The sequence below is a fragment of the Staurois parvus genome, unplaced genomic scaffold (assembly GCF_062004578.1).
Source record: "Staurois parvus isolate SC_StPar_1 unplaced genomic scaffold, SC_StPar_1.0 ptg000434l, whole genome shotgun sequence".
NCBI lineage: Eukaryota > Metazoa > Chordata > Amphibia > Anura > Ranidae > Staurois > Staurois parvus.
The window spans coordinates 303,690-326,486 of NW_028318230.1; positions in this window are offsets into that span (position 1 = coordinate 303,690).

Here is a 22,797-nt window from a genome sequence, read left to right on the forward strand (position 1 = left end):
TATCCTTTAAAATTAATAAACAGATTTGATAACAAAAAGAAGCAAATTAAATTGTGGAACACTTCCGAATAGCATTCATCAAGTCTCTGTAGGTGTTATTGAATGCACTAACAAGATTTTTCGTACAAACATTCAAACAAAAATCTACCAGTGCATTGCCAGCTTCAGTTTGCAACTTAGACTTGCAATTCAAGGAGCACAAAAAAAGCCGTTATGATTGTCCAGCACTGAAAGGAGATTAATCATTAGCTCTGTATACTCCTTATGTACCAGAGCAATGTTTACATTTCTGTTATGGGCCAGCTTATTTGGCGATTGTGATGATAAAGCGGATGGGGCACCTCACAAGGCTGTGTGAAAGGACAAGGCCACCATTTTGTACAGAATTTGGCCATGACAGTGTGTAACAATAGGAGATCCCCTTTACATCCTCCCAGGAAGGCATCTGATACAAACACCAGACTTTTAGCTGCTTCCAGAACATAGGTATAATTCCAAGAGTGCATCACTATAGGCATTTGGCTTGAGTAAACAAAGGGCAATGGGTTTTGACATTTCAAAAGACTTTAGGATTAGCCACAAACAAATCCTTGGGCCATTAGTTAACAGGTAACTAATAAACGAGATCTGGAAGAAGGCTGCACTCGGTCAGGGCTGGAATATCACCTCAGTGTCTGCTAACAATAAAAACCTAGCATGGTTATCACTTTCCTCTGAGGAAATTGGGATTGACCTCATTGTAAAACTATAACACAATCTTTCAGTTCTGTCACAACCAAAGGGTTTAAGGGCAACCAAACTGATAAGAGGCATGGAGGAGCTCAGCTATGAGGAAAGATTAGATAGCCACACAACACTCCAGATCTGACCACCCAGACACCACTCACGCCGACCCCAGCCCAGCTTGACCCAAACGACAAGAAACAGCCATACAACGCTCCAGATCTGACCACCCAGACACCACTCACGCCGACCCCTGCCCAGCTTGACCCAAAGGACAAGAACTCTAGCTGCAGAAAAATACTACAACAAGTAACTCTACTACACGCTAGACAATCTGCAGTCAAGCGCCCCTGGAAACCATCTCTCCATACCCGATCCCCACTCCCTACACCCTTAAATACCTCCTCTACTCCTCCTCTTCATAGTCCTTTCTTGTGTTCCCAAAACCTCACTTCTACATCCCTCTGCTCCACCCAAAAACCTATACATCTCTCCCTCACTGCTCCCATCTCCTCACTACTGCTCTCATCACATCTTGTTAATACTCCACTCTCCTGCTGACCCTAACGCCAGGACTGGCAGGCATGCACGCCAGTATACATCCCGCTCACATGCCACCTTCCTCACCCTTCTTCTCCTCCTAACCTCTGGGGATATCTCCCTGAACCCTGGTCCTCCTCTACTTCGCCCACACGCAAGACATCCTCTTTCCCCCGGGAATCACTGCAATCCCGTCAATCTTATATCTGTCCCCTTGCTCCCCAAAACCACTCTCCCGTTCTCCTGTGCACTCTGGAACGTCCGTTCGGTCTGCAATAAACTCACCTCTATCCACGACCTCTTCGTGTCCTGCTCTCTTAACCTTCTTGTCCTCACCGAAACCTGGCTCCAAGCAGCTGACACTGCCTCCCCCGCAGCACTCTCCTATGGAGGCCTCACCTTGACCCACTCACCCAGGCCCAGCGGTCGGAAAGGAGGCGGGGTTGGTCTACTTTTGTCACCTCTAAGCACCTTTCAAGTCCTCCCTAACCCTCCCTCTCTATCCTTCTCTTCTTTCGAGACTCACTGAATCCAGCTATTCTCTCCAACAACCCTGAGGATTGCAGTGATCTACCGGCCTCCTGGTCCCGTGTCCCGCTTTCTCGACGACTTCGCCGCTTGGCTACCCTACTTTCTCTCCTCTGAGCTACCCACTATCATCCTCGAAGACATCAACATCCCTATTAACGTCAAAAACCCAGCTACATCCCAACTCCTCCACTTAACTTCTTTTGAGCTAGCGCAGTGTATTCAGTCCTCCACTCATTCCGACGGAAATACCTTAGACCTTGTCTTCTCCCACCACCGTACTCCCTGTAACCTCTCAAACACCCCATTTCCCCTCTCTGATCACAATCTCATCACCTTCACAGTCTCCTCATCCTCAAACACCTATCCCTCCAAATGTCAAACTATCACCAGCAGAAACCTCCGCAACTTGAACCCTGCCCCTTTCCACTCTGCTGCTGACCAACTTTACGACAGTATCCTTCCCCTGTCCTGTCCAGCCCTGACCTGGCCACTACTGTTTATAACAACTCGCTATCAGCCACGCTAGACTTGCTAGCACCCCCAACAACACGAAGCATTAGACCCCGACCCTACAACCCTGGCAGACTGACCATACCAAAAATCTCAAACGACGCAGTCGTGTGCTGGAGCAACTATGGCGCAAAACCGGATCCCAACAAGTGTTCACCCAATATAAATCTGCCTTCCTAATCTACACTTCCTCCTTTCACGCTGCCAAGCAAGCCTACTTTGTTACCCTCATTAATACCTTCTCCTCCAGTCCTCGCCGGCTCTTCTCTACTTTTAACTCTCTACTCTCTCCGCCCCCACCTCCACCCAGTACCTCACTCACCGACCACGAGATTGCTAACCACTTCAAAAACAAGATCGACGCAATTCGTAGGGACATCGCCACTGCTCAGACTTCCACCCCACCTAGCATCCCTCACATTAAAACCTCCTCAACACTCCACTCCTTCGACCTCGACACTGCCCAGACTCCCACCCCACCTAGCATTCCTCACACTAAAACCCCCTCATCACTCCACTCTTTCGACCTCGCTACCACTGAAGAGGTCACTAAGGTCTTCTCTGAAGCCCGCCTCACCACCTGCCCCCTTGACCCTGTCCCCACACAACGTCTACGATCACCTTCTTCCTCCATCCTACGCTCCCTCACACACATCTTTAATCTTTCCCTCTCTACTGGCACATTCCCTTCCCCTCTGAAGCACGCACACATCACTCCCATACTTAAAAAACCCTCCTTGGATCCGACCGACCTGAACAAACTTAGACCCATCTCCCTGCTGCCACTTACATCCAAACTCCTAGAGTGCTTATTCTAAAATCGCCTGAGTTCCCACCTCACAGACAAGAACCGCTCCTCACAAGACCTCCTACTCTCTAATTCCCTGGTCTCCTCCTCCCATGCCCATCTCCAGGACTTCTCCGGGGATTCCCCTATCCTCTTGAACTCCCTACCCCAATCCAACAGACTATCACCTACTCTCCTCACCTTTAGGTGCACTCTGAAAACCTATCTCTTCAGGGAAGCCTACCCGCCCTCAGCTAATTACTGAACTCCTCCACTCTTCCTACCACTCCATCTCCCATAGCTATTTCCTCTTGTACCACTATCCCCTCCCTCCTAGATTGTAAGCTCCAAGGAGCAGGGCCCTCGAACCCCTCGTGTATTGAATTGCATTGTTACTGTACTGTCTCGTGTACTGTCTCCCATTATACTGTACAGTGCTGAGCAAACTGTTGGCGCTATATAAATCCTGTATAATAATAATAATTAGAGGAACTGAATTTATTCTCTCTTGAGAAGAGGAGATTAAGGGGGGATATGATCAACATGTACAAATACATCAGTGGTTCATATAGTGAACTCGGTGTAAGTTATTCACCCTGAGGTCATCAGAGGACAAGGGGGCCTTTAGATCTGGAGGAAAAGAAATGTAATCTCCAAACACAGAAAGGTTTCTTCACAATGAGAGCTGTGAAAATGTGGAATAGACTCCCTCAAGAGTTAGTTCTGGCCAGCTCAGTGGATTGCTTTAAAAAAGGCCTGGATCCTTTCTTAGATACACAGAATATAACTGGATACTGAATATAACATTTACAGGTAAAGTTGATCCAGAGAATATCCGATCGCCTCTCAGGTGATCAGGAAGGAATTTTTTCCCCTGCAAATTAGATCATGCTTTGCTGGGTTTTTTGCCTTCCTCTGGATCAATTGTGGGTATAGGATTATAACTTTTTTTTTTTCAATGGTTGAACTGGATGGATGTTTACATAGTTACAAAAGTCTTTTTTCAGCCAGACTAACTATGTAACTATGTAAAAGTCCATCCAGTTCAACTCATAAGGAGTATATGGCTGCAATAAAATGTCTTACTAGGGCTAAGTCATATCATAAAAGTAAACAGATGTTCTCAAATAACCCCCTATCATAACTTGTTTAGCTGGAGTAATTAGCGAACAAACATTTCTGTATACCTTATCCTGAAGAACCCAAAACTTCAGTGTATTTTTGCTTTATATTTTCAGGTGAAACTCAAAAAATTTGAATATCGTGTAAAAGTTAATTTAATTCAGTAATGCAACTTAAAAGGTGAAACTAATATATGCGATAGACTCATTACATGCAAAGCAAGATAGTTCAAGCCGTGATTTGTCTTAATTGTGATGATTATGGCTTACAGCTCATGAAAACCCCAAATACACAATCTCAGAAAATTAGAATATTGTGAAAAGGTGCAATATTCTCGGCTCAAAGTGTCCCACTCTAATCAGCTAATTAAGCCATAACACCTGCAAAGGGTTCCTGAGCCTTTAAATGGTCTCTCAGCCTGGTTCAGTAGGAATCACAATCATGGGAAAGACTGCTGACCTGACAGTTGTGCAGAAAACCATCATTGACACCCTCCTTAAGGAGGGAAAGACTCAAAAGATAATTGCCAAAGAAGTTGGATGTTCCCAAAGTGCCGTATAAAAGCACATTAATAGAAAGTTATGTAGAAGGGAAAAGTGTGGAAGAAAAAGTTGCACAAGCAGCAGGGATGACTGCCTGGGGAGGATTGTCAGGAAAAGGCCATTAAAAAGTGTTGTGGACTTTCACAAGGAGTGGACTGAGGCTGGAGTCAGTGCATCAAGAGCCACCACACACAGACGGATCCTAGACATGGGCTTCAAATGTCATATTCCTCTTGTCAAGACACTCCTGAACAACAAACGTCAGAAGCGTCTTGCCTGGGCTAAAGAAAAACAGACCTGGTCTGTTGCTCAGTGGTCCTCTTTTCTGATGAGAGCAACTTTTGCATCTCATTTGGAGACCAAGGACCCAGAGTATGGAGGAAGAATGGAGAGGCACACACTGCAAGATGCTTGAAGTCCAGTGTGACGTTTCCATAGTCTGTGTTGATTTGGTGAGCCATGTCATCTGCTGGTGTTGGTCCACTGTGCTTCAATAAGTCCAGGGTCACTGCATCCGTCTACCAGGAGATATTGGAGCACTTCATGCTTCCTTCTGCAGACGAGCTTTATGGGGATGCTGACTTCATTTTCCAGCAGGACTTGGCACCTGTCCACACTGCCAAAAGCACCAAAACCTGGTTCAATGACCGTGGGATTACTGTGCTTGATTGGCCAGCAAACTCACCTGACCTGAACCCCATAGAGAATCTATGAGGCATTGCCAAGAGAAAGATGAGAGACATGAGACCGAACAATGCAGAAGAGCTGAAGGCCGCTATTGAAGCATCCTGGTCTTCCACAACACCTCAGCAGTGCCACAGGCTGATAGCTTCCATGCCACGCCGCATTGAGGCAGTAATTGCTGCAAAAGGGGCCCAAACCAAGTACTGAGTACATATGCATGCTTATACTTTTCAGAGGTCCGATATTGTTCTATATACAATCCTTGTTTTATTGATTGCATGTAATATTCAAATTTTCTGAGATTGTGGATTTGGGGTTTTCATGAGCTGTAAGCCATAATCATCACAATTATGACAAATCACGGCTTGAACTATCTTGCTTTGCATGTAATGAGTCTATCTCATATATTAGTTTCACCTTTTAAGTTGCATTACTGAAATAAATTTTACTTTTGCAAGATATTCTAATTTTTCGAGTTTCACCTGTATGTATAACTCCTGGGATAAACCCAGTACAGCCAGAATAAAGACATATTATCCCTATCCGTTAATTAGCAGCATTTTAGGCCCAAACATCACTATGCTCTATTCCACCTCTTCTAGGTGGAATAGACATCTGGCACCCCTCATATTTATATTCATTCCAAAGGTATTGATGTAAAGATTACCAGGTGTCAAAGGATCAAAGGCACCCCATCCCCCAAAATATGTATTGAAGCAAAAAAAAGATAAAAGAAAATGGGGTTTTTGAAGTGCCAGAATCATCCCGCTGATGATATCAGATGGTGGCAGAATGGGAGGCATATGTGCCACCAAGCCTGCGGATGTTTGACTGGGGCCTTTACATTGATAAGGACTACCTTTTGGATCGTCCGTGTTGTGACTCTTGGTACTTGGTAAGAGGGGAGTTTTGGGCATAGTGGTGGTAGATGGAGTGTTTCACCCATTCAATATGCGCTACAACTGTTTGGTCTTGTCTCTTTCTTTTGCAGTGCCACAATCTAGTGGGGATTTGTCTATATCCCCTTTGTTTTACTGTTTATGGTGAAGAGACATTCCTAAAGGGGAGACTATTTCATTGTTGTGACAGACTGAGTAATCATCTCAGGGTTATGGGATTTCATAAATGCTTTCACTATCTCAAGGTAATGTATGTTTAGTGACTACACTCCTTGCCAAAATTATGGTATCCTTAGGAGTAAAAACTAAACTGTGGAATGTCCACTTTACAGGAACAAATACTGGGAACCTGTCCCTCCTATGGCCATTGATATCCTCCTGGTTTAATCCATTGTTCTGATGCATGAGCTTTTTTTGATACTTCTCAGCACTCCGGTAGGATATTCCTCCAAGATGATCCAGTATTTGTCTATGTAAATGGTCTATTTTTGTTTATTGTGAAATTGTTGGTTTTTGCTGATATATATATAGATCTCTTTTGATTTACTTATCAATAGTATATATTATTTATAGTGACATATTATGCAGTATTCATAAGACTCCTGAAGAAACCATATTCTGATGCATTAATGTCAGGGCGGGGTTTTAGGGTCATGTGACCGCCATGATTCGCTATCACGGCATTCACATGATTGGGAAAGGTCCTGATTGCAAGAGGAGATCGGGACCTTTCCGTGAGTACTGGACATATGTGCTGGGAGATTGCAGGGCGCACTCTCTGAGCACATATGTTTTTCTTAATTGCACGCAAATGTACGGCCGCTCAGCGTCAAGGCCCAGACGCCGGGAGACTGCACATTTGTGTGCGGCCGACGACAAGAGGTTAAAGAAATGATTACCTATAGAAAACTGAATCGGCGGCATTCCCATACACATAGTGACATCACATTGGCCATACCTCAGATCTGGTGATTGGCCAAATGATTTTTGTCAATACCCCCTCAAGGTCCAGAAAAGAAGATCTGCAACCACATTTGACAGCTAGTTTAGCATCAAACCAAGGAACACCTGTCAAGTTTTATGAGAGCCACTGTGCAATCTTGCTTGTTGATTTAACTCTGCTAAACCAGGATTTGATAAGTATTTTTACACTTCAACCCCTTTTGTTTCTGTTGCATTATTATCCCTTTTTCCATTGTAACATCTTTTTCTATAAAGATTTTGTTTGCACTGTTTTTTGTTTAATTGTCTTGTCTTTTTTTCAAAATCAATATCGTCTCTAATGCACTATCTCAGAGTTTAAAGAATCCATGTGCTACCAGTGCTACTAAATGGTAAATATCTCGATATACCAGTCTGTGGTGACAGTTCCTGTACAGATGTTTATTTAAAGTCATAAATAGCTTTCAGCCTATCAACCCTTTCACAATATAAGCAATAGCAATCTGATGGCAGTTTGGGTTTTAAAGGGTTTATTTTACAGCTAACCATACCCAATGACGATCACTTTCAGTCTGCTGCCACTTAGATTGTGCTCTTGCAAGTTGGAAAATATTTGTGCAGAGTGAGGGTGAGAGTGTCATTGTTGCTTAGTTTTGCTAAAAATAAAAAGTATAATTTTTTTCCCTAACATTGTCCAATTTAACCAGTTGACGACCACCCTATAGCAGCTTTACTGCTGCAGGGTGGCAACTGTGAGCAGATTCACATATATATATGTGATTGTGTGCTTCCTGGCATGCCATACGCTGCTTCTGCTGTGATTATTCACAGAAGAAACCCATCAGCTGGTGCTGGCCAATGGATGATCGCCGACACCCGATGGTCTGTGAGGAGATAGACAGAACACAGCTGGGGGGCACAGAGGGGGGAGGGGTAGAGGCCATTTCAGACAAATGGGGTCACAAAAAAAAAAAGAAAAATTAATTAGAGGAAGGAGAAAATACCTCCATTATTTCTCCAGCATTTATATTAAGAGATAATGGGGAAAAAAAGCAAGGTCAATTGACAAATAAAGAGCAAGTTTATCCCCCAGGTGCAGACAGAGGAGAAAGTTCAAATAGGGACATCCAAATTGCAAACATGAGGACTCCAAGTATGGTAAGTATGGGGATGCATGGTCCAAATGTACAACAGAATCCCCAAACACCCTTAACCCCCCTTCCCAAGAGGTACGGACTGGACGATGATGTTATCAACAAGGGGACAGGAAGAAATGAAGATTATAAATCTGTCTAGCCTTAAACTAACCAAAACTAATGGTCACAAAAATAATACCGCCCCCCCCGTGTCCGTTAGCGATTGGCCCAACCTAACTAGAAAGGAATATCAGACTCTGCGAGATCTTATTGACCTCTGGAAGGAAGGTCACATAGACCAACAAGATGATTCATTTTAAGGCATTCAAAGTAAGTGGTGATCAACTGGACCAATTGGAACAGTCAGCATAGATAGTCTCCTTAAAAGATACTAAACTTTATAATAGATCCAGGTAATTTCCCACCTTGTCAGAAGTCCCTGTCATCTTCTGTTTTGTGAAAGTTGTTAATAAAGACATCAAGAAGTTAAAGTGTTACTAAACCCAGGACCCTGCATTCACTATATCTGGTCTCCCACAGTACACATTACAAGGAAATGCAATTATTTTAGTAAATCTAAACTGCTAAATACCTTTTTTCATCAGCGGTTAGAGCAGTCTTGTGACTTCTATCAATGTCCAGCTGAGCACCGGTTAAAGCTTATAGGAGTTTTCTTTCTGCTATAGAAAGATGCAGAACCCCTGACCTCTGTCTTAAAAGTGCCGATTGTCCCTGTGCTGATCACATGCACTCTCACAAGAAGAAAAAACCCCTCTAGCAATACACACTAAGTTGAGCATGTGCAGAGTGTCTCCACACAATATTTCTTATCAGGAGATAAGGGGGGGGTCACTAGAAGAAGGGGATGATCAGAGAGGTTAAGATAGCATTTTTACACAGTGCAGAGAATTAACCCCTTAGATTCCACAGCGAGTATAATAAGCATGCTTTACTGCATATACAGACTGATTTTACTGTTGTGGGTTTAGTAACACTTTAAGGGAAGACTATATCCTCCAAGACAATCTGAGTGAAACAGAGAGCAGTGCTTTGCAACAATTACGCTTAAACTCAAAAGTGATTATAAAGACTGCTGACAAGGGGGGAATATAGTCTTAATGGATAGGGACAAATACATTTGTATGTGCAGATGCATGTTGAATAATATGGAGTGGTTCATATCTATACCTCCATTTATTAAGGAGAGAGAGAAGAGAATGCTATTTGATATTGTCGATGATGGATTTGGACTCACTGACAAACAAACTGTGGAGTTTATTTAAAATGGAACATCCTAAAGTGCTGGTGCTCTATGCTTTGTCCAAGATGCATAAATCAGGGACAGACCCTCCCGAATAATTTTGGGAAAGGAGTCACTCACTGAATCTGCATACAGATGCATAGACAAAAGTTTACAACTTTTTGTAATGAATCAGTTCTCATATGTGTGAGACACTCTACATCTCCTCACATTGATACATTACTTGACCATGCCTCCCAATACTATATTACTGACCTTGGATATAGAGTTGTTGTATTCCTCAATAACCCATGACAAGAGTTTACAGGTTATTAACAAAGTATTGGAGAACAGGGATGTGTGTAAGTATGGACATATTGACTTTGTGGTAAAACTTCCTAGGTGTTGCCTTACCCACAGCAAATTTAAATTTAACGGCAAGTATTATTGTCAAGCCCAAGGCACCGCTATGGGTATAAAGGCCCAGGCCCCAGCATACGCTAATATCTAGATTGGAGATAGGGAGGCTTGGTTGTTTTCAAGGGGGGGGGGCATCGTTGGTGTGCCTGTCCAGGATTTTGTCCTGGTATAGGTAAGTCAATGACATCCTCATTTTCTGGACGGGCACCACTGACAAGATTCAAAATTTCGTCAGGGAATATATGACGAACCCTTATAATTTAAAGTTCACTAGTGAATGGCAATTGGTATGGTATTATTTTGAACCTTGAGTATTGTGGATGGCTCCCACAGATATCTAATATAATTGTTTATTTTTATTTTTGACCTAATAGGATACTTCCTTTTTTTTTTATATATTTGCAGTGTGGTGTATAGCACTCTGGGCTACCCACATTATCTAGCTTACATGAGCTTCATCCATCAAATTGTTTCATACTGTATCATACAGTTTTATATTGTTTCACATTGCTTTACACTGTGAACGATTTCTAACCAGCACATCTTTTTATATATACAGCTAGGTCCATATATATTTGGACACAGGCACCATTTTTAAGTATTTACCAAAGCAAATTCAAGCTATAGTTAAATAATGGATATGGGCTGAAAGTGCACACTCTCAGGTTTCATTTGAGGGTAGGTACATCCAAATTGGAGGAAGGGTTTAAGAATTACAGCTCTTAAGAGTAGCCATCCCCCTTTTTCAAGAGACCAAAAGTAACTGGGCAAATTAATATAATCATAAATAAAATGTTCATTTGTAATATTTTGTTGAGAATCCTTTACTGGCAATGACTGCCTGAAGTCTGGAACCCATAGACAAAGACTGGGTCTCCTCCTTTCCCAGGCTTTAACTGCAGCTATCTTCAGTTGTTCTTTGTTTGTGGGTCTTTCTGGTTTTAGTTTTGCCTTCAGCAAGTGAAATGCATGCTCAATTGGGTTGAGATCAGGTGATTGACTCGGCCATTGTGGAATTATCCACTTCTTTTCCTTAAAAAGATCCTGGGTTGCTTTTGCAGTGCGTTTTGGATCATTGTCCATTTGTACTGTGAAGCGCTGTCCATTGTCATTTTTATATATTTGCATATCCAGCATTTAATAAATATCAGTTTTATTATCTACTACACTATGGGCACTTCTTACATCTCCCTATGTGGAGCAATTAATTTTTAGCGCCCACCTGATCTGCTGCAGTATACAGAGGAGGGAGTCCCTGTTCCACAGGTACCTACACCCATCCATCCTTAAAGGGGACCTCTGGATCTTTTTACCACCCAAGTGCTCCTGAGACACCACCAGTATCCAGAGGGAGGATTATCCTTGGCTTGGCTACATCTGATTTATAGAGGGGACCTCCGCTGTTTTGATTTAATGCGTATTTACATTACGCATCCACTGATTTGGAGCACCATCACTGAAGTATTATTGCTGCTATTGCACCGAAACCTGCACTAATTGTCACATGCAGATTATTATAAATCTCCAGTTGGAGTTTGATAAATGTTCATCTGGACTTTTTATTATTGTTTTTTATCATATATTCTTAGCGCTGCACTTATTTATTTATTATTTGAGGTTTTTATATTGGTTACCTTTTTAGTGCTACAGCTGCTACCTATAGAGCACTCACTTTTCTTTTATTTGAGTCTGCATACCTAGGTGCTCAATTTTATACACCTGTGGCCGTGGAGGTGATTGGAACACCTGAATCCAATGATTTGGAGAAATGTCCCAATACTTTTGGCAAGAGTGTGCGAGTGTGTGTATTTTTATAGTCCAAGGAGTTTCACGCTCTGTGATTATCCTGGATTTTCACTCCTTTGATCTTTTGTCATTTAAGGCTGAATGAGGTTAATGATACAGGAAGCAGACACCCTTGGACTTACACAGCACAGGCTTCAACAAAGGCCCTATCATACTCTTTTGTGAATTTTGTCCATAGTGGAATACACAGAAATCAGTATAAAATGGTTGTAAACTCTTGAAATGAATATGACCAAAGCCTTTTCTAATATAATGTGTACCTGCCTCAAACCAAAGCACCTACAGAGTGAGATTTCCATTTCTCTCTCATTCTCCTGCTCCCAACTTGACATCTGCGTGGATGTGTTTCTTTGAACTCACACTGTCCTTGTTGGGGGCCATGCACCTGTATTGATGTCAAATTTGGTGCAGCGTCTGTGCAGCCACTACATCAATGATATCAATGGGACTGCTTGCACAGGGATGCTCAGAATACCTGTGCATTAATGTGTGGGTAAACACAGCTCTCACACAGGCATACCCTGTGGTAGACCCTATGTGAACAGAGCTTAGACATCTAAGTCGACACCAGAATCCCAAGAGACAATAAAGTCCCCCCCCAGCACTTGATTATCAGACTCATCTGCATCTCTGCATGTTTCACTATGAGACTGTGTAGTGTGTGTGGGGGGTGTCTATTCCTTCCACTCAGGTCTCATATTATACTAAGCTTCCTGCTCTGTGCTGTGCATGACATTGGATCCCTACCCCCTGCCTCTGGAAGCTCAGAAATGTTGTTTAAATTCTGCACTTTGAACGTCTGTAGAAGAGAGAGGGCTGCAGATAAACAGGTAAAACTTCAGTTGGTATATACAGTATAAGAGCATTTTCATATGGAGCTACTCCACTGCATTCAGCAGGGGATCCATGAGGAGATGCCCTGCTGAATCAGAGGAGAATGGTGTGCATGTAAGTTTTTATTTTACATCTGTGCGTATTTAGTTTGTGTCTGGTGGACATAGCTCTATGGGTGGGGAATATAAACGGACTTCTGTCTGTTTACATCAGGTTACCAAGGATCTGTCACATTTAAGTCTGGAAAAAGCTTATGTGAAAGGGCCATAAGGGTTTACAACCACTTTAAAGAACACTGGCTAACAAACCTTCAGACTTGGGCACAACTGCAGTCTTTGATGAATAGAATTCGTAGCTCACTGACTGGCTTACATTTTTGCCTGATATTGAAATTGTGCTTTAAAAGGTTAGAGTAAAGATCTGCATATACCTTGAGCTGTCTATATCTCTAAATATTCTTATTGTTTTGTCAGCCTCCACTTATCCTTGCTGTCATCATCTGATCAGTTCAAACTGCCAGGTTTATGGCAGGTTTATGACCTGAATGCATTGTAAATGGTGGATATATATAACAATAGTTATTGTTGTATCTTGTTTATGACAGGTTTATTTAACTTCACTAACAATTCACCCAATATAGGCCTGTGATTGATATGATAGCTTGGAAATACTGCTGTGAGTGGTAGAAACATTTGTAGAAATAATAAAAACAACCATAGTGATTTGTAAATGGCTGATATATACCACAATGGTTATTGCTGTATTCAACTTATGACAGGTTGATTTAACTCGGCAATTCCTTCACTGTATATGACTAAGATTGTTGATTGCATTATTGCTGTCAGTGCTACAATTATGGAATTAGGGCTCGTTCACACTTGACTAATTTCTAATGCTTGCCAAACACCTCTACAGTGTTAGACAGGCGTTTGGGAAGCATTTTTAATGCTTACTGCACCCTTTTAACCTTTTGGTAATAAATTTTACTTTCTGAAAGTGTTGAATTGTTTCTATAGCTCTTAATTGCAATTTACAAATTCCTGCCTTTAAAAGAGCGCTACTATGAGTGTTTAACCCTCTGTATAACCGGTCTGTAGAGATAGCGGTATACGGTCGATTAACCAATCATCCTAGTGTATTGTTGAGTTTCCTCTTTCTCTGTATAAAAAGGAGGTGGTGGCAGTGTGAAGGGTTAATTGCGTAATTAACCTGACCCAGTAACAATCACTCAGGCTGCTGGTACATCGCTCTGTGGTCCATTAGCTGGAAAATCGTTGTGCAGGGTGCAGCTGGGTGTGGCATTGTTACGCATGTGACAACGCGGTTTTAGATTGGCTAAGTCCTTCGGTCATGAGTTTGGTGAGAAGGGCTGGGGTCTGACGCTGCGCCCGTCACAGGGTGTAGCGGACTTCCATATTGATCCTGTTATATTCGATCCCAGGTTCTGATCCCTTAAGTGTACATGTAGCCAGGTACAAGGTATTTCTGTCTAGGAGTATCAAATCTCACTCAATCTTCATACAGTAACCAGGCAGGGGTTGTTCTTTTTTTGTGGTTTTATTTGTTTTAGTAGAACTGGGATAGGGATTGGGAAATGCTTTGGGATGCCCAGAACTAGAGAACTTGCTGAGGATACTATCTTGAAATAAAAGAACAATACAAGGCAGAGTTTCCTTCACAAAAGGGTAGCAAAAGCTTTTAGCACAGTGAGGCTTCCTCTGCGGTGCAGCCCTGGCAGCTAGGTCTGGAATAGTCCCTCTATCCAGAAGTGATTCACAAGCAACAGTCCCTCTCTCAGGATTCTCTGCAGCCTACTCACTGTGATCTGGGTCACAAGGTATTCCAGGAAGATCCACTCCAGACTTTGCTTTTGCAGTACTGCGACTTCAAAAGGATGACTGTTCTGCTCCTTGCTGAGCTAATGAGATCTGGGGTTTCTTTAGACCTCTCCTAAGCCTAGGAAGGTTTGACAGCATTTCCAGACTGGGTCAATCTCCTGTCGGCGAAGGATCCTGCTACTCTCTGCTCTCACCCTTATATTCTCTCAGCCCTCTAGTGGTCACTTGTCTTGACCAGGGATTGGCTGAATGTGTATACAGAGCCAGCTCAGACTCTACGCTCTCCCTCACTATGTTTCCAGATGATTTTGGAAAGACAGGAGACAGGTAAGCCTGCAGCTGCAGAAATCTTAGTAGGCAAAACACAATTAAGTCTCTACTTCCAACATCAAAGCCCAATCTAAGGGGTACCATCAGTTCTCCTGTATGGGGCCGAGGCCAGCAGGGGGGCTCAGGCAGCTGGGTGAAACAGATGTGGGCAGGAGGGAGGGCGATGGGCATAGTGGGGGGGGGGGGTCAGTCAGTTACTGGAACTGATCCTCTGCGGCAGCTAAAAGCTTTCTTCCTCTCCTCTTCTCCTCTCCCACCTGCCTGCTTTCAGATTATTATTATTATACAGGATTTATATAGCGCCGACAGTTTGCTCAGCACTTTACATTATGGTGGGAGACAGTACACAAGACAATTCAATACAAGAGGGAATCGAGGGCCCTGCTCCTTGGAGCTTACAATCTAGGAGGGAGGGGCTAGTGGTACAAGAGGTAATAACTGTGGGGGATGGAGTGGTTGGAAGAGTAGAGGATTCCAGTATTAGCTGAGGGCGGGGTAGGCTTCCCTGAAGAGATAGGTTTTCATAGTGCGCCTTAAGGTGAGCAGAGTAGGCAATAGTCTGATGGACTGGGGTAGGGAGTTCCAGAGGATGGGGGAAGCCCTGGAGAAGTCCTGGAGATGAGCATGTGAGGAGACAAGGGAGCTAGAGAGTAGGAGGTCTTATGAGGAGCGGAGAATACGGTTTGGGTGATATTTGGAGACAAGATCGGTGATGTAATTTGGGGAAGAGTTATAAATGGCTTTATACATCAGTGTTAGCATTTTGAATTTTATCCGTTGGGCAATTGGAAGCCAGTGGAGGGATTGGCAGAGAGGGGTGGCGGATACAGAACAGTTAGTAAGGTGAATGAGTCTGGCAGCAGCATTTATGATGGACTGGAGTGGGGATAGCCTGCGATGAGGTAGGCCAGTGAGGAGGGAGTTACAGTAGTCGAGGCGTGATATAATAAGGGAGTGAATGAGTTGCTTAGTGGTTTCCGCGGTTAGGAACGGTCGTATCTTGGAGAGGTTGCGGAGGTGAAGTCTACATGAGTTTGTCAGCGATTTGACCTGGGGCTGAAAGGACAGATTGGAGTCTAGGTTGACACCTAGTACCCTGGCTTGAGGGGTGGGACTGATGGTGGTGTTATTGGTCATGATAGAGAAGTCAAGGGGGAATACTAGGAGCTCAGTTTTGGAAAGATTGAGTTTGATGCAGCATAGAGAGCAATACAGGGAATCGGTTTCAATAATTGTCCCCCCCTGCCGCACCCATTACTCTCCCTGTGCACCATATGTTCTCCCATGTTGCTCAGACCCCCTGTGGCTACCACCCCTACAGTGCGGCAGGCTTCTCTCCTCTCCTTCCCAGCGGCAGCTGCAAGCACACAATAGGATCCTTCAGGATTGTGAGTGGTGGAAGGGTCTGGTAAATGTGTCACATTTATCAGCCCCTTTCCTTCCTGAATGAACCTGTACCAATCACTCACTGCCTTCATTCATAACTGAAGCATAGTAAACTTATTATTTTTTTTTTGGGGAGGGGGAGGTTAGGTGCCAACACTCACAACAACAAAGAGGATTCTTTGGGCCCCCCAGACTGAAGAGAGCAAAAGATTGGTGTTGCAGGTGGTGGCTGTATGGGGGCCCTGTGGTTTCTAACAGCAGCCCTGCATACAGTACAGTAATACATGAGATGATTAGAGACTCCAGACTTACTACAGGAAATGGTCAGAGGCTGCAGGCATACTAGAAGAGATTGTCAGAGACTGCAAACATGCTACAGGCAGGGCAGTCTTTATTATTGATTGGACCCTGGGGAAACATTTTCTTGGGCCAGACTTTTATGGACGGGAGACACTAGGGAATTTTTTTACAAACTGTCTGTAAATTTACAAACAGTTGGCAACACTGCTCATTATTGACATTTCCAATAGGCCCTTATAGCCAGAAAAAAAAAGCTAACGGAGAGCACTGTCTGCGCTCCATTAGCTTCAGTAAAAGGAAGGTGAGACATGAGGGGGTCTCATAAAAGAGACCGTGTCTTAAAATTATTATCACATTTTTAACCCGCCCTGCCCCCACATAGGCACACACACTATTCACGGTTACTTCTAAACTGATGACCTGTAGTGTTGCCTATGGAAAACATTGAGTACCAAAGTTTGCCGTTGCTTTGCGGCCAACTGTAAACTTAAAGTTTGCCAGGTTTGGTATGTACTGTATTTACTCAGCATAACAACTTTTGTATTGTATAAAACTTGGTAATATGATTCATTTATATGCTGTAGATTAACTTTAGTCTAGTATTACTGAAATGTTGCATATTTTATTCTCCAGGGACTCTGCTTTCAGAAAATATATACTGTTTGGGGGTTCTGACTGATCTTCAAACCTAAAATGGTTTTTTAAAACGTGCAAAAAACAAACAAAAAAAACACAAAAATGACTGGCAGAGAAAGGGTTAAAGTTTTAATACATTGCAAAAGAGTACATTTTCCATAATGCACCTTTTCACAAATTACCTAGTTACCCCACCTATCAGTGCATTAACTATATCAATAAGATATCATTCACGTTCAATGCCTTTCTCAGTTATAGAAAAGTGAGTACCAGGATTTCCACCATGTTAAAAAAGAACTCCTGGATAGGCAAAAAAAAAAAAATCACCCATTAGTACACCCCCTACACAAAACACTAAACAGTTAATAAAATTTGGAAAATCCATATCATTTAGGAGAAAAGTCTAATTGAGTTTTCATGACCTCATCTCTGTGACTCAAAAGATAACAGCATCTGCTCTGCCAAGGAGGAGGTGTAACAGCCGGGATTACATCATATCCTCTCCTCTCTCTCTGCAACTACTAAGTAAACCAGAAGATGGATGACATATTCAGTAAAGGTAGGAAATCAGCAACAAGAACATGTAAAGAAGTTTTTGCCAGAGTTCTGCTTTAAAGTAAAACACAATATTACACAATCAAATTTGAAATGTCACTTACTAGTGTTGATTTGTTTCCAAACTCACATAAATAACATTAATGTTGTTTATGCGGCCAGCACAGTGGCTAAATGGTTAGCACTTCCACCTAGCAGTACTAGAGTTGTCGGTTCGAATCCCAACCACAGCACCACCTGCCTGGAGTTTGCATGTTCTCCCTGTGCCTGCGTGGGTTTCCTCCGGGTACTCCGGTTTCCTCCCACACTCCAAAGACATGCTGGTAGGTGAATTGGATCCTGTCTAAATTGGCCCTAGTATGTGTATGTATGAATGTGAGTTAGGCACCTTAGATTGTACGCCCCTTGAGGGTTAGGGACTGATGTGAATGTATAATATATATGTAAAGTGCTGCATAAATTGATGGCACTATATAAGTACCTGAAATAAATAATGTTCACATACTGTATGTGAGAATTGTACTGATAATATATGTGTCACACATGAAAAACCTGATAACAAATTTAGGAAACACACTGGCAATCTGACAGTAGGTGGGCAACATATATAGGTAACAAATAGGCAATTGTGGTACAACCTGGACAACAAAACATGCAAAGATGGCAATACATGGGCAACAAATGGGTAACTATGCCAATACACAGCAATAAAGGAGCAATCACCACAATATATGGGCAACAAATGCTCAGCTGTGATAAAACGTGGGCAACAAAATGGAGATGGTGATACAAAGGCAATTAAATACAAGGGCATGTTTAGTAACCCAGCCTACTGATTCCACCAGGTCTCTCTGCCATTGCCCACTGTATGACTGGGTATAATTACACCAAACCGTCATCCCTAGGCCACTGTAAGAGATTTGGCTCCTATGCTCATAATGAGATACATCAAACAGATGTAGTGCCCAGTTCACCAAGTACTGCATACCCAATCACATACAGTTGTGTTCAAAATAATAGCAGTCAGACATCACTAACCTGATCAATCACTGTTTTTGGTAGAAATGAGATTTCTACATGGCAAATAATTTGCTAGCAGGTGTAGTAGAGTAATAGAAATCAAACAGTCCCAACAGTCATGACATGCATGCTGCTGATTCTGTGTAATTGAATCACTAATTGAAAGGGGCATGTTCAAAATAATAGCAGTGTGGAGTTCTATTAGTGAGGTAATTCATTCTTTGAAAAACAGGTGGCAATTATTGCCCTCACAGTATATATGCCACACGTGCTCTTAGTTATGCAAAAAACAATATAATTAGGTGACCTATATTTGTGTTCATGACACGGAATAAATCACAATACATGTGGCCCCCTTCACTCCCACTCTATAATGTGATAAGTGAATAATTGATGGTAAATAACCAACGTGGATACAAAAAGTTCATAGATAGTAGATGATGGTGCTCAACTCTGAACAAATTCATGCAATGCAAGTGATCACACAAGTAACTTCTAGTGACGGTGTGTGACTCTCCTGTGGCTAAATTGCCCCCTCACCTCTACTCTGCGGCCCAATGGGCCTACACGCCTTTAAGATCGCTGCAGGATCTTATTCCAACATCGGCAGGTAACCTCAGCAAGCCTCCTGTGGACCTCTCATCAGATTGGGTAGGTATTCAAGGTGCACTGGCTCCTGGTCTCAGCTAGGTATGCCACTCATCCAGATGATATAAGCACGGGAAGAATCTCTCACAGTGTAATATGCCAAAAGTAAGGTGCTTTACTCAAAGATAAGGTATACACTCACATAATAAATCCACAGTCCTCAATTCAAAACCACATGCATGGGTGTACTGCATGGGTTTCTGGCTGTTCCGGGTGTGCCAAGAGGGCAGCCGTACCGAAAGTATGTCACCGGACCGGAAAGTTCGTCAAAGTCACGTGTACGGTGACGCAGCATCTGGTCCGCGGTGACATACTTCATGTTTTGATTTGGAATAGAATGTGTAGTGTTCCCAATGCATTTGTGTGTAGGGAAATAAAAGCTATTAGAAGGATTTTGAGCTTTATTCACTTTTTTCAACACACTGCTATTATTTTGAACACAACTGTATGTCCCAACTGGCTGGACTCAGGCCTCAACTGTGACACGGGTTGAAAAATGGAAACATGGCACATGGAAGGGGGGGCCACAGGCATAGGACACACCCAGAAGTGTAGAATGCCAAAGCGATTGACAGAGGCTGCAGCGCTGGAACAGAGGAAAGGTAGGACACAGACCACTGGAAACATGAGTTTTAGAACTCTTTTTTTGTAGGACCCAGATACCAAAAATGTTCCGAAAGAGGTTTTAACCTTTGCCACCACCGTAAACTAGAAAAAAGTGTTGATTGGAATCTAACTTTACCGAATGTAATACACACTTCAGATGCAGACTAAGTAAACTTCTACAGTCCTGGCCTACCAGTATATATTTAATTTTTTGTTCTCTTTTCTGGCTCCAAAGTGGACATGCATACAAAGTTGTATATCTAACTTACCACTTGCGATCAAGACATCCATTATTCTCTATTTCTGTATATTTTGCATGTATGCTCACTTCACAGGCCACTGCAGCTGTGGAGGAGCAAGAGGTAAACACCGAAGGGAAATATTGAGCAGTGAGTTAAAGTAAACTGCTCACATCCTCATTGACTGTATAGATGTGCATAATGAATACAGAGTAGTTTCACAGTTTCCTTGTAAACTACCATATTCACGTCAGCACATATCTTGTGCAAAATACCTCGGCCTTTAAAGTGACAGAGTGGGTGGCCTCTTGCCATGATTTGGAAGAATGCACAGTAAACGTTCACATTATGACACACTTGTTGTCGGTGCAGTTAGCTAGTCTGCTACTAGGTGGCCCTGTCCCAAATAGTGTGGAAAAGAGAACTTTGTAATTGGGTGTTAGGTTCCCTTTTAGCAAAAACCTTCAAGTGATGTAGTGGGTGGAGTTAGTGCGCATATAAATGCCAGGATGGGATGAGCCTTGTAAATTAGGACATGAGAGCCAAATACCCCAGAGCTATTCAGGTGCTGTCAACTGTTGCCAAGGGCCCTGAACTGGGCTGAAACTCCCAGGTAAGGCTACGTATCCTCTAATGTGAGTACAAATACACCTGAGAACAATTATAACATCTGGGAGTGCGCCTGGCTGAGCAGAGCTATAGAAGGGGAAATACAGAGAGACTGGTATACTAAAGGAAAGCACCTTGATTAGACTCGGTAACAGAAGCTGAATGTTTCTAATATACACGGAGAAAGGTCTCAACTCTGTGGTACTCCCAAGGAGTGAGGAGGTAACAAAGGGAGATGGCTTAGAAGTTATGTGCTGGTGTTCTGTGCCCAAATGACTGCTATAGAATGTCTGTTCCTGTGTATGGTGTTCTGCACAAGAGTTCTGTTAGTATGTCAATGTGATGTTAGATGTCACGACCATCTTGAGACATTCCAGTAAAGTGTAGAAAATCCATTACATGTGTGGACATTCTTTTATTCTTTAATATTAAGACCTAAGACACAATATGGCGAAAGCTTTCATCTACCAGCAAGTGAGCTGCTGTCCTAGTCAAGAAGCGGGGCAGGAACTTGAGCAATTTGGTGCCAATGATCAGCTAATCACAAGCCCCCTTACACACTAACCTCATGAGCATGCTTTCCTCCATTGCTGACTGATCTAGGATGTCAGATGCTACTTTTCACTCACCGCTACCTCTCCTCCACTGCAACTTCCAGGTCCCCCATTGTCCTCTTTGGTCATTGGGTTGCCTCTGATGATTTAAACTCCTGTGCAAGAGTATAAGAGTTACATTGTTCACAGCGCCTGTAGATAGTTCTTGAATCTGCTTAGTGACAGTCTATTCCAACAGAGACAGGCACAACTACAATCTGGGCCTCATTGTCTTCATTGGAGTTCAAGGGAGACATCAAGGGTTTTAATAGACCCCTGATGTCTCATGCAAGAGAACCTATCACTGTAAATATGCTATCATATAGGGGGCTACTGGACTCTTAAGTGATAGCAACAAACTTAAGTGAAATAAGGTTTAAAAATGTATAAATAAAATATATTAAAAATGTTTTTAAAGCCCCCTGTCCATGCACATACAGACAAATGGACTATTTTTTTGTACTAAGGTTTCCTTCCTTTATTCAGGGGTAGTGCACTTGTCCTAACAGTGTAACATGGGCATGTGGACCACAGAGTAAACTATCCCACTCTACCTTGTAGGACAACCTGTCCTGGTTTATCTGTTGCCTAATGGCAGTCCTCTACACACCTGCTTCAAGCCTTCCACCAATGGACCCTGCTCTTGAGCACAAGTTTAGTTTCCAGGAGACATCCCTTCTACAGAGGTTGGAGGAAGGAGGAGTCCACACTAATAATGCCTTTTAACAGTTTACTAAATCAATAGAAGCAAAGATATTTACATATTCTAGCCATCCCTTGAAAGTGGTGACAGTCTTCTTTAAGTTACAAAGACTCCAGGATTGTTCAGAGAGATGTGGCATAAAAGGAGAAACAAGAGGCCTGCTACTCACAGTAGGGGTGTCCTAGAGTCCGGCATCCAAAAACAGGGGGATACGAGTAGTTCCAAGAATGTTTTAAGTCCTTCCACCAAACCAGGCTTTCCACTAAGGGAAAACTACATGACATAGGCTCCCTGCCTACATGCTGGTCCGTGCTGTTTCACACAGTAATCGCCCTCTAAAGAAGTAATCACTCTCCTTGTGAAAACTAAAGCTGGGTTCACTAACAGTTTTTCTTTTGTTCAACCAGTGGGCTACATTTAAAAAAAATCTGACATATCCCTGTACCAACACAAGTGATGACCCCTGCTCTTCCATTAAATTCTGACAGCAGGGAGGCTCCCCCCCCCACCCCAGTATTCACAGATCAGCACTTGCAGTCATTGGCAATAAAATTGCTGCTCAATTGCTGTTTTTACTTTCCCCAGGGCACCAGGTGAACGAGGCCTTAGAAACTGCAA